We start from the raw sequence: 10,848 nt of genomic DNA on the forward strand, positions 1-10,848 counted from the left end.
CGACCCATGTACCACAGAGAGTCCCACTCACCTTGACCCATGCCCAGACGCCGAGAACAAAGCACTGCCCTCCCAAGTGCTGTTACGCTGAGCCCACTGTGACAGCCACTGTGTCGATGTGGCTGCAGGTCCCCTCTTGTGGTTGGCCCTCGAGCGAGCATGATGCCCTTTCCAACGGCTGGTCTCTCCTGATGGCATGTCCACCGGGAGGGAGACCCACTCTAAGTGGCATGCCGGCTGAGCTTCTTCCAAGACAGACTGTCTGTTCTCTTAGCAGTCCAGGCCACTTTCAATACCCTTCTCCAGCCCAAATTCAGATGCGTAAAATTCCCTCTGGGCTCCTTATTCCATGTCCCACTCTCACATGCCGGCGAGGCGGGTGAAAGGCCCTGGCTGGGTCAGCCGCACCTTCATCCTCAAAGTGACATCTTGCTTCTTCACACTTTCTTTTTCCCCCCTCTCTCTTGAGCACTTTCAGTAGGTCTTGGGAACCAGATTTACCCAATGCAACGTGCCCTTTGGTTTCTTGACTTTCATGCTGCTTCCAGGAGCGTTGCTTGTGGATACAATCAAGATGAAACGCTTGACGGTGTCGATCTGTTCTCCAATGATCACGATGCTACTACTGATTATCTTCTGACCCGGCAAATTCCACACCTAGGCACATACCCAGAGAACTCGAGATCATGCACCCACATTACAAAACATGTATGTGAATGTCGACAGCTGCCTGACTCCCCATCACCAAAAGGTGGAACCCACCCAAGTGCCCGTGAACAGATGTGGGAGACACATCATTTCATGTCAACCGGATAAATAAACATAGGGGTGGAGTCTAGCCTATCAATCAGAGGTCACAGCCTGATGACCCTTCTTGTGGGTGTGGCCTTTCGTGTAGGTGGATCCTGGGAACCCAACCCCCCCCCCCCACTCTGCTTTGGTCTTCCTGTGGACAAGCCACATGAAGCTGAGACCTGAGCGCACCATGCAGCAGAGATCCACGGAGACAGCCCTAGGATGCTTCCACTGCCACTGGATCCACAAGACTTTCCACCCACTAGCCTGTGATCTTCCTGCATTTGGCATCACTGCCAGTGGCAACATGAGTCTCAAGAGGAATTTACGGACTGGTTTCGGACATCTGGGCTAATATCGGGCTTATGGACTTGATCTGGACTGGGCTTGGATAAGAATTGGAGCTGACTTTCCCAGGAAACCAAACACCGCCATCCTAAAAGTTGGCAGTGTGACACCCCCCACCCCCCACCCCCGGGACACAGTTGAAGAAAGGACTGGCGTTCTGTGGCCGTGAAGGCCGCTGCTGGGTGGCACAGGTGCTGCAGGTGCCTTCCGGTGGATTCGGACCCAGGGCGACCCCGCCTGGGCCCAGTAGAACCAGTGGCTGGTTTTTAGGAACTAGATGGCCAGGCCTTTCTTCCACAGTACCTCTAGGTAGATTGGAACTGCTGACCTCTCTGGCAAGTCGTCAAGCACTTCACTGTGTGCGCCACCCCAGGGCAGCTCCTGTAAGGATGACAGCCAAGGACGCCCGGTGGAGCCATTCGAATTTGTTGGAACTGACTCCGGGGTAACCGGTTTGATTTTGGGATGAGGCGCCTACTGTCTGTCAGCCACAGGGAGAGAGGAGGCCTTCTATTTCTCCCGTGAAGAGTTACAGCCTGGAAACCCACAAGGGCAGCTCTGCGCTGTCCTACAGGCTCGTGTGAGTCAACATCGACTCAAGGGCAGTGGTTTGAATCCAAGGGGGAAGAAGGCCTGACCTTGGAACTTGGTGAGGACAGGAAATGGTGCCGCAGCTGTGGACAACCGGCGGCGCTCCTTTTTTTTGTCTCTGAACCGTTTATTTCTCGGGCAGGCTGGGGCAGGGAGGGGGCTCAGGCGAAGGTGGAGCCGTTCCAGCCCACGTTGGCAGTGTTCATGTCATAGTTGATGTAGATCCTGTCCGGGCTGATGCGCAGGCGCTCAGCCAGCAGGCCGCACAGCAGCTTGCTGTGGGTGCGGTTCTGCGCCCCGCCGATCTTGCCGATGCTGTGCAGGCTGCAGAGAGCCGCTGAACACCATGAGCTGCTTGGGGACCGCGTGCACGGCGATGCACTGGGCGGGCTTGCCGGTGGCCTGCGCCAGTTGCTGGGTGAGCTCGGAGAGCAGCCCATCGGGCACAGAGGCGCGGGCACGTTGGTGTTCACCGCGAACATGGGCATGATGGCGGAGAGACGGTAGGGCAGGCCAGACGGGTGGACACACGGACCTGGCAGCTCCCTTGAAAGCAAAACACCAAGCTACGAGAACACAGTCGCCATGGAGTTGAGGGCCTCAACTCAGGAGGCCCTCAACAATTCGGTGAGCTTGGGCCAAGCACAGAGACCGTTTGGACCATCCAGGCACTGACTAGCAACCTCTGACTTAGTAACCAGTAACTAGTAACCCGTGCGCTGAAATAAGGGCAGCCCCACGTGTCAGAGCACAACCTCGCTCTACAGCAGCGTTCTCAACCTGCAGGTTGCAACCCCTTTGGGGGTCGAAAGATCCTTTCACAGGGATCCCCTAAGACCATCAGAAAACACATTTCCGATGGTCTTAGGAACCGAGACACTGCTCCTCTATCCGTCTCCAGGAGGGTCCGCCCACATGCAGATATGCCTACCTATGAGTACCCGGCGTGAAGACTGTTACCCATGCTACACCATGCTTCAAGACATTTCATTTATTTGTCATTAGAAATAAATATTTCACAATATGTAATGACATATTGCTTTTGTGATTCATCACTGTGCTTTCAGTCTGTTCAATTTGTAACAATGAAAATACATCCTGCCTCTCAGATATTTACATGACGATTCGTCACAGTAGCAAAATGACAGTGATGAAGTAGCAACGAAAATGTTATGGGTGGGGGTGGTCCCCACCACAGGAGGAACTGTATGAAAGGGCTGCGCGCGGCATGAGGAAGGTGGAGAACCGCTGCTCTACAGCGTCCTGAAGGAGGGATGTTTTGGAAACAGATTGCCAGGACTTTCTTCTGAGTTGCTTCTGGGTAGATAGTGAACATTCAAACCTTCAGGTTCACGGCCAAGGGGCTAGCACCATTCACAGACTCCAGACTCCAGGCTGTCATGTGCAGTCAAGTTGATGCCGACCCATGTACCACAGAGAGTCCCACTCACCTTGACCCATGCCCAGACGCCGAGAACAAAGCACTGCCCTCCCAAGTGCTGTTACGCTGAGCCCACTGTGACAGCCACTGTGTCGATGTGGCTGCAGGTCCCCTCTTGTGGTTGGCCCTCGAGCGAGCATGATGCCCTTTCCAACGGCTGGTCTCTCCTGATGGCATGTCCACCGGGAGGGAGACCCACTCTAAGTGGCATGCCGGCTGAGCTTCTTCCAAGACAGACTGTCTGTTCTCTTAGCAGTCCAGGCCACTTTCAATACCCTTCTCCAGCCCAAATTCAGATGCGTAAAATTCCCTCTGGGCTCCTTATTCCATGTCCCACTCTCACATGCCGGCGAGGCGGGTGAAAGGCCCTGGCTGGGTCAGCCGCACCTTCATCCTCAAAGTGACATCTTGCTTCTTCACACTTTCTTTTTCCCCCCTCTCTCTTGAGCACTTTCAGTAGGTCTTGGGAACCAGATTTACCCAATGCAACGTGCCCTTTGGTTTCTTGACTTTCATGCTGCTTCCAGGAGCGTTGCTTGTGGATACAATCAAGATGAAACGCTTGACGGTGTCGATCTGTTCTCCAATGATCACGATGCTACTACTGATTATCTTCTGACCCGGCAAATTCCACACCTAGGCACATACCCAGAGAACTCGAGATCATGCACCCACATTACAAAACATGTATGTGAATGTCGACAGCTGCCTGACTCCCCATCACCAAAAGGTGGAACCCACCCAAGTGCCCGTGAACAGATGTGGGAGACACATCATTTCATGTCAACCGGATAAATAAACATAGGGGTGGAGTCTAGCCTATCAATCAGAGGTCACAGCCTGATGACCCTTCTTGTGGGTGTGGCCTTTCGTGTAGGTGGATCCTGGGAACCCAACCCCCCCCCCCCACTCTGCTTTGGTCTTCCTGTGGACAAGCCACATGAAGCTGAGACCTGAGCGCACCATGCAGCAGAGATCCACGGAGACAGCCCTAGGATGCTTCCACTGCCACTGGATCCACAAGACTTTCCACCCACTAGCCTGTGATCTTCCTGCATTTGGCATCACTGCCAGTGGCAACATGAGTCTCAAGAGGAATTTACGGACTGGTTTCGGACATCTGGGCTAATATCGGGCTTATGGACTTGATCTGGATATGGGCTTGGATGTTTTCTCAATATACAATCGCTCTTTGATATAAAGCTCTCTCTGACACATCTGTAAGTGTCCTTGGATTTGTTTCTCTAGTCAACCGGGTCGAACACAACAGATGAATGGTGTGTTAGTCTGGGTGGACTAGAGAAACACATTCACAGACATGTATGTGCATAAGGGCTCCGGCATGGGAACTGTGGTACAGATGGTGCCAGGCCGGGCGGCGTGTCATTCTGTCGTACGTACGTATGGCTGCTGTGAGTTGTTACCACGACTACAGACAACACGAAGACTTAGAGGGATCCTGGTGGCGCAGTGGTCAAGTGCCCGGCTGCGAGCCATTGGGACGATGAGTTAGAACTCACCGGCCGGCTCCTGTCAAGAAGACAGCCTTGGAGGAGTTGTTCTTCCCCGTCCTACAGGGTGGCCATGTGTCAGAATTGACCGGACACCCGTGGGTTCTGGGTTCATACAGACCAAGAGGTGGGCTGCCTGCCGTCCGGTCACTGCCGACCCACAGTGACTCTGGAGGGCAGGGTAGAGCTACTCCCATGGGTTTCCAAGACGGTCACTCTTTGTTTTTCAGGGTTGAATGGAAAGAATGAGTTTATTGAAGGGGGACACTTTGGAGAAGAAACCCAAAGGGCCGTTAGCTAGTCTAAAAGCGAGACTGCCACTCTTTATGGGAGTAGGAGCCCCATCTGTCTCCCACCCATGGGCTGGTGGTTTTTAACCACACACCTTGCGGTTAGCAGCCCGATGAGTAACCCACTGAGCCACCAGGGCTCCTGGACGACCCTGAGTTGCCTTGACTTGGTGGCAGTGTGCTTGGTTTGAGTTTGAAGATGTTGGGAGGTGGCAGAGGCAGGGAGGCGGGGGTGGGGGACACAGAGAGAGAACACAAACAGACAGATGGGAGGGGGCTGAAGATGGCTTTCTACAGAGGGCAGTGGAAGTTTCTCTGAGAAGGTGAGGCTTGAGAAGAGACGGGAGGAAGGGAGGGAGGGAAGGATGAAAACACGCATGGATGTATGTGGGGGAAAAGCCTTCCAGGCAGAAGGCACAGCTTGTGCCAAGGCCCTGAGGCAGGCCCGTGCCTGGTGAGCTGGAGGAACATCGAGGAGGCCTGTGTGGCTGGAACAGAGTGTGAGGCGGGGAGAGAGGAGAAAGGGAGGGGCTGGGGCTGGGTGTGCAGCTCCCTGGGGGCCTCGGGGTGGGGTTTGTCTCCCAGCAGAGTGTCAGTGCTGGGGGTCGGGTGGGGACAAGTCCACACCCCTCACTCATTCATTTATGCATGAGCACCTACACTGTGCCTCGGTCGGCCTGGAAGATGGTCAGACTTAGAGCTGGTGGTCGGGCCTGAGTAGAAGGATGACCCTCAGGCTGGCAAAGGCCAGAGGGTAAGGACCACCTCTCAGAGGGATGGGATTTCAGGTTGGGGCTTTGTCGGATGAGTAGGAGAGGAGGCACCTGCCTGCCTTTGATCAGCCACCAGAGCGCAGTGCGTGTGTCTCGTCTGGAGAGACAGGCACTGGGTGCTGTGGGAGGCATGTGAACAGGGCCTGCCCACCCCCGACCCTGTGCTGTCCCAACCCCTTTCTCAGGCTCCACCAGCCTCTCCTCTCCACGCCTTCTCTGATTGCCACCTGCCCCCAGCCACCTCCACACCTGGCTGGACAGGACCGTCCAGTTCGGGAAGGCCCCTGCGGCCAAGAGGCAGGACACTGGCTTGGCCTCAGCCATTCTGTCTGTACTGAGAAGCTAGTTGTCAGGGGACTCACAGGATCTGCCAGCCCCCAGCAGCAGGCAGGAGGGAGGGAGGGAGGGCGGCAGAGGCTCCATCCTGCCTCTCTGGATGGACGTCTTCAGAGAGGAACTTAGCCCTCCTGGGCCGCCACATCCCCAATGGACCAGCAGGGTTGTTCCGAAGAGGAACTGACCACACAGGAAGCACTTAGAAGGAGCCGTGGTGGTTAGAGTGTTAGCCCAAAGGTTGGCCTTGTGAACCCGTAGGTGCTCGAGCTGGAGAGAGCTGACCGTCACCACCACTGGGTCAATTTGTAGTCACAGCGACTCTCCAGGGCAGAGAACTGCCCCTGTGGGTTCCCGAGACGGTCAGTCTTTGTTGTTGTTGTTGATCATTTTTTAATCGTTTTATTAGGGGCTCATACAACTCTTATCAAAATCCATACATACATCAATTGTGTAAAGCACATTTGTACATTCATTGTGCTCATCATTCTCAAAACATTTGCTCTCCACCTAAGTCCCTGGCATCAGTTCCTCATTTCCCTCTCCCTCCTCGCTCCCTCTTGAACCCTTGATAATTTATAAATTATTATTTTGTCATATCTTACTCAGGGGCTCATACAGCTCTTACCACCATCCATCCATCCATCCATCCATCCATTCATCCATCCATCCATCCATCCATCGTGTCCAGCACATTGGTACATTTATTGTCATCATTATTTTCAAGGCATTTTCTTTCTACTTGAGCCCTTAGTATCAACTCCTCATTTTCCCCCTCCCTCCCCAGGAACTCTGAGAATTTACAATTAATTATTATTTTTTCATGTCTTACACTGACCGATGTCTCCTTTCACCTTTCACCTACTTTTCTGTTCTCTGTTTCCCTGGGGAGGGGCTATAGGTCGATCATTGTGATCGGTTCCCCCTTTCTTCCCCCACCTTCCCCTTCCCCTCCTGGTATTGCTACTCTCAATTAGTCCTGAAGGGTTTATCTGTCCTGGATTCCGTGTGTTTCTAACTTTTATCTGTACCTGTATACATGCTCTGATCTGGCTGGATTTGTAAGGTAAAATTGGAGTCATGATAATGGGGGGTGGGGGTGGGAAGCATTAAAGAACTAGAGGAAAGTTGTATGTTTTAATGTGCTATACTGTACCCTGACTGGCTCCTCTCTTCCTTGTGGCCCTTCTGTGAGGGGATGTCCAATTGTGTACAGATGGGCTTTGGGTCTCCACTCTGCCCTCCCCCTCATTCACAATGACAGGATATTTGTTCTGGGTGAGACTGTAAGTATTTACGGGCGCAGAAAGCCTTTTTTCTTTCTCCTGTGGTTTTGAACTGCTGACCCTGGGGTTAGCAGCCTGACACATAACCACACCGCCAGCAGGGCTCCTCTGTAAAGGCCACAATCTGCCCCTTATGAGGGGCAGTTCCACTCCCGTCACATAGGCCGCTTTGAGCAGGAGTCAACTCGATGAAGCCCAACTACAGCGTAACCCAGGCCTTGCTAGGTATCTGTTCAAAAATGTTACAAAGCCTCCCCTAGGTCTCCCACGGCGCTGTGACTCCCACCAACAGCTGGGTGAGCCGAGGTGGGGCGAGACTAAGTGACCGCCAACAGGAGTGAATGGCAGAGCTGGGGCTTGAACCTTGGCCCGCAGGCCCCAGCAACAACGTGACCTCCACTCACACGCCAGTCCCCTGAACAGCCATAGGGATTGTAGACGATGGCTTTGAAGGTGACAGAAGGTGGCGCAGGAGGACCAGGCCGCGTCTGCTTTGGGTAGAGCCACTCAGGAGGATAGAACCCAACTGGATTCCCAGCTCCACCCCCTCCCTTGGCAACGCGAACCCCAGCCCCACTGCCATCGAGTCGAGCCTGCTGACTCACGGGACCCGACGGGACAGGGGTGAACTGGCTGAGACGCACTCCTTTCGGTGGGAGTAGAAACCCTTAGCTGTGTCCCGAGGAGAGGCTGGTGGCTTTGAACTGCTTACCTCGAAGTAGCAGCCCAACCCGGGACATACTGCACTACTGGGGCTCAAGAAAAAACACGAGAACGATTAAAATACTAGAAGGAAACACTGGGAATTCAGCAAATAAGTCCTGGTGTAGAAGGGCTCTCAGAGGGTGATATTAGACCCCCAAGCAAACAGAACCCAAACCATCGAGTCAGTACTGACACATCGCAACCCCATGGACAGGGTAGAACTTCCCCTCGGAGTTTCTGAGACTGCAATTGTTTACAGGAGTAGAAAGTCCTGTCTTTTCCCCAATATGAAACCCAGATACTATTAGAGACTAATATCTGACAACTTCAAAACAGAATGATTTTGTTTTCTTGGGGGCTGTCCAGTTGACCCCATGTGGCAGAGTAAACTGTATAGACAGAGTAATCTATCCCAGAGCCGATCACCAGGTCTCTCCCCTATAGGATGTTCTAGCCTGTATAATCTATCCCAGAGCAAATTGCCAGGAGCCTCTCACTGGATTCAAACCATTAGCTTGTAGGTTGGCAGCTGAATGCTTAATCACTGCACCATCAGGGCTCCTTACTCCTGCATCCATGTAAACATGACCAGAAGGTCAAATAAAGTCCGTGGCGGGGCAGGGGTGGTCTCCAAGACATGGAACATACAAAGCTGATTCCTTCCTACGTAAAAAGCATCTAGAAATCAATAGGATCAGCAACCTAATTTTTAAAGGGGGCAAAGGGTCTGCAGCACCTGTGAACAGGATCTCCGACTGCCGGGCCGCTGGGAGAAGCGTTTTTGGAAACCGGCAGTCTCACATGCAGCGAGTCAGGGAGACGGACCCATCTTCTCGCCTGCCAGTCTAACTCCTGGCCGCTCCCTGGGTGCGGGGGTGGACCTGTGGGTCACGAGGGGCTCAGAGGCTGGTTGCCAGGCCTTTCCTCTGAGGTACCTCTGGGTGGACCAGACCTGCCAGCCTGCTGCCTCCCCCTGACCATCGATTGTGGCCTAAACGAGGTCATCCACCCCTCGTTCTCTGTGAGCCCACAGATGACAGAACAGGTCACAGGCGAGCGATTCACGGGACACCAAACGAATCACAAGCTGAGCCCACCCAACAGGAGGAAAAGCGAGGCCCAGAGAGACGTGGCCGGTGTGGAGCGAGCCAGGCAGGGAGTGCACGTGTGCGTACGTGTGTGGGCTACTCTCCCGGGAAGATGGGCAGGCTGGCTGGACCTGCCAAACCAGGCCATGTGATCCTGGTTACCACCCCTTTCTGCGGGCTGTGAGCTAGAGGTCAGGGGTTGGCGTTGGGGGTGAGGGGTGGGGGGTGGGAGGGGGCAGCCAGTTTCAGAGCAGGTCAGAGCACAAGGCAGGCAGATGGAAGCCAGGCCGGCCACGCCGAGCCCGGTGAATGGTGGCTGCCAGCTCCAATTAATTTTGACTTTCTCATTAAGCCGTCAGGGAGAGCCAGGTGGCTGCAGGCGGTAGGCCCTTTGCTTGGGCGGCTGGATTAGAGGGATCGTGGTTTCTGCCTCGAGACATGGTGGCCCAGTGTCGAGGGAGATTACAAGAGGCGAGGCTGAGCGATGACAAGCTCCCAGAATCCCTGCTCTCTTCAACCAGGGAGGTTCAGGCCTGTGGCGAAATTCTGACTACTGAGTCCAGGCATGTCCAGCAGTTCTACACACTGCCCCCTCCTGGAACCTTCTAGAAGCTCACAGCGTTAGTAACACAATGGGTTGCTGGTGGTGGTGGTTAGGGGATGTTGAGCCCGTTCTTCTCAGAGTAACCAGCCTCTAACAACCGAGGGTCCCGTAGGTGCAATTGTACGGTTATGATACACAAGGACCAGAGTAAAGTCATAGAAGATAGGAGAGGGAGTCAACGAAAGGAGTCAGACACATTTCATGGTAGCATGCTCCCCTCCGGGACGACCATGGTCTCAGCGGCCAGGTCCGCGCAGAGAGGGAGTCTTTCCTGTCTTGGGATATTTGTAGGTAGCCCATAAGACATGCATATCCAGTAGTGACATTCGTCACAGGGTGGGTGGTGACCACAGTAAAGTCCCTGCGCCCACAGGTGAGGAAACCTAACACCTGCACTGGGAGAAGGCGTGCCATGGCGGGAGGAGGTAACAAGAATGTCTGCTTTCATAGGGAGACAGAATCAACCAGGTGCTCACTTTAAGGCACCATCGCTGTTGGGGGGAGAACCTGTGGGAGTGATATTTAAAGCAGGATAATGTACTGGGACTTTACCTCTAACGCACCAAGGTGGTGGCTTTCCTACCGTGGAATATTATAGAATATCTCCCTGGTCATCTGTCCCTCGGCATTAGTTTCCCACAGGTTCTGACTCACGGCGCCCCGATGTACAACAGGAAACAGCGCCGGGTCCTGTGCCCGCCCTCCTCCTCCCAGTGGTTGTTAGGTTTGAGCCCGTGGCTGCAGCCGCTGTGTGAACAAACCTTGCTTGGTTAGACCCATGGACAGGGACCCTGAGAGGACAGCACTAGTGTGGGTCACTGCCTCGGGGATCCCGTGAGGGCTCCAGGCCCACGGGTGTCTCCTGAAGGTCACCTGAAGGGAATTAAGGTAATCACGGCCAATTTCGAGGGGTGGGGAGACATAGGGCGCCCATAGGTGACCCTCCTTGTCAGACATGCAAAGCTATACAGTGAGGGGCCGACTCACACACACACACACACACACACATACACGTGAACACACATAGCTCACTGCAGACACGCATGTGCACACACACGGGGACTCATCAGATACATAGCATGA

General features: G+C 54.1%; 1 pseudogene; it reads right to left on the bottom strand.

The window, feature by feature from the left end:
• Nucleotides 1–1,895: 1,895 nt before the first annotated feature.
• On the bottom strand, nt 1,896–2,222 carry LOC101640425 (annotated as a pseudogene).
• Nucleotides 2,223–10,848: the final 8,626 nt, after the last annotated feature.

This window comes from Echinops telfairi, unplaced genomic scaffold (assembly GCF_000313985.2).
Source record: "Echinops telfairi isolate 266 unplaced genomic scaffold, ASM31398v2 ScPeMD7_7459;HRSCAF=8497, whole genome shotgun sequence".
NCBI classification, from domain to species: domain Eukaryota; kingdom Metazoa; phylum Chordata; class Mammalia; order Afrosoricida; family Tenrecidae; genus Echinops; species Echinops telfairi.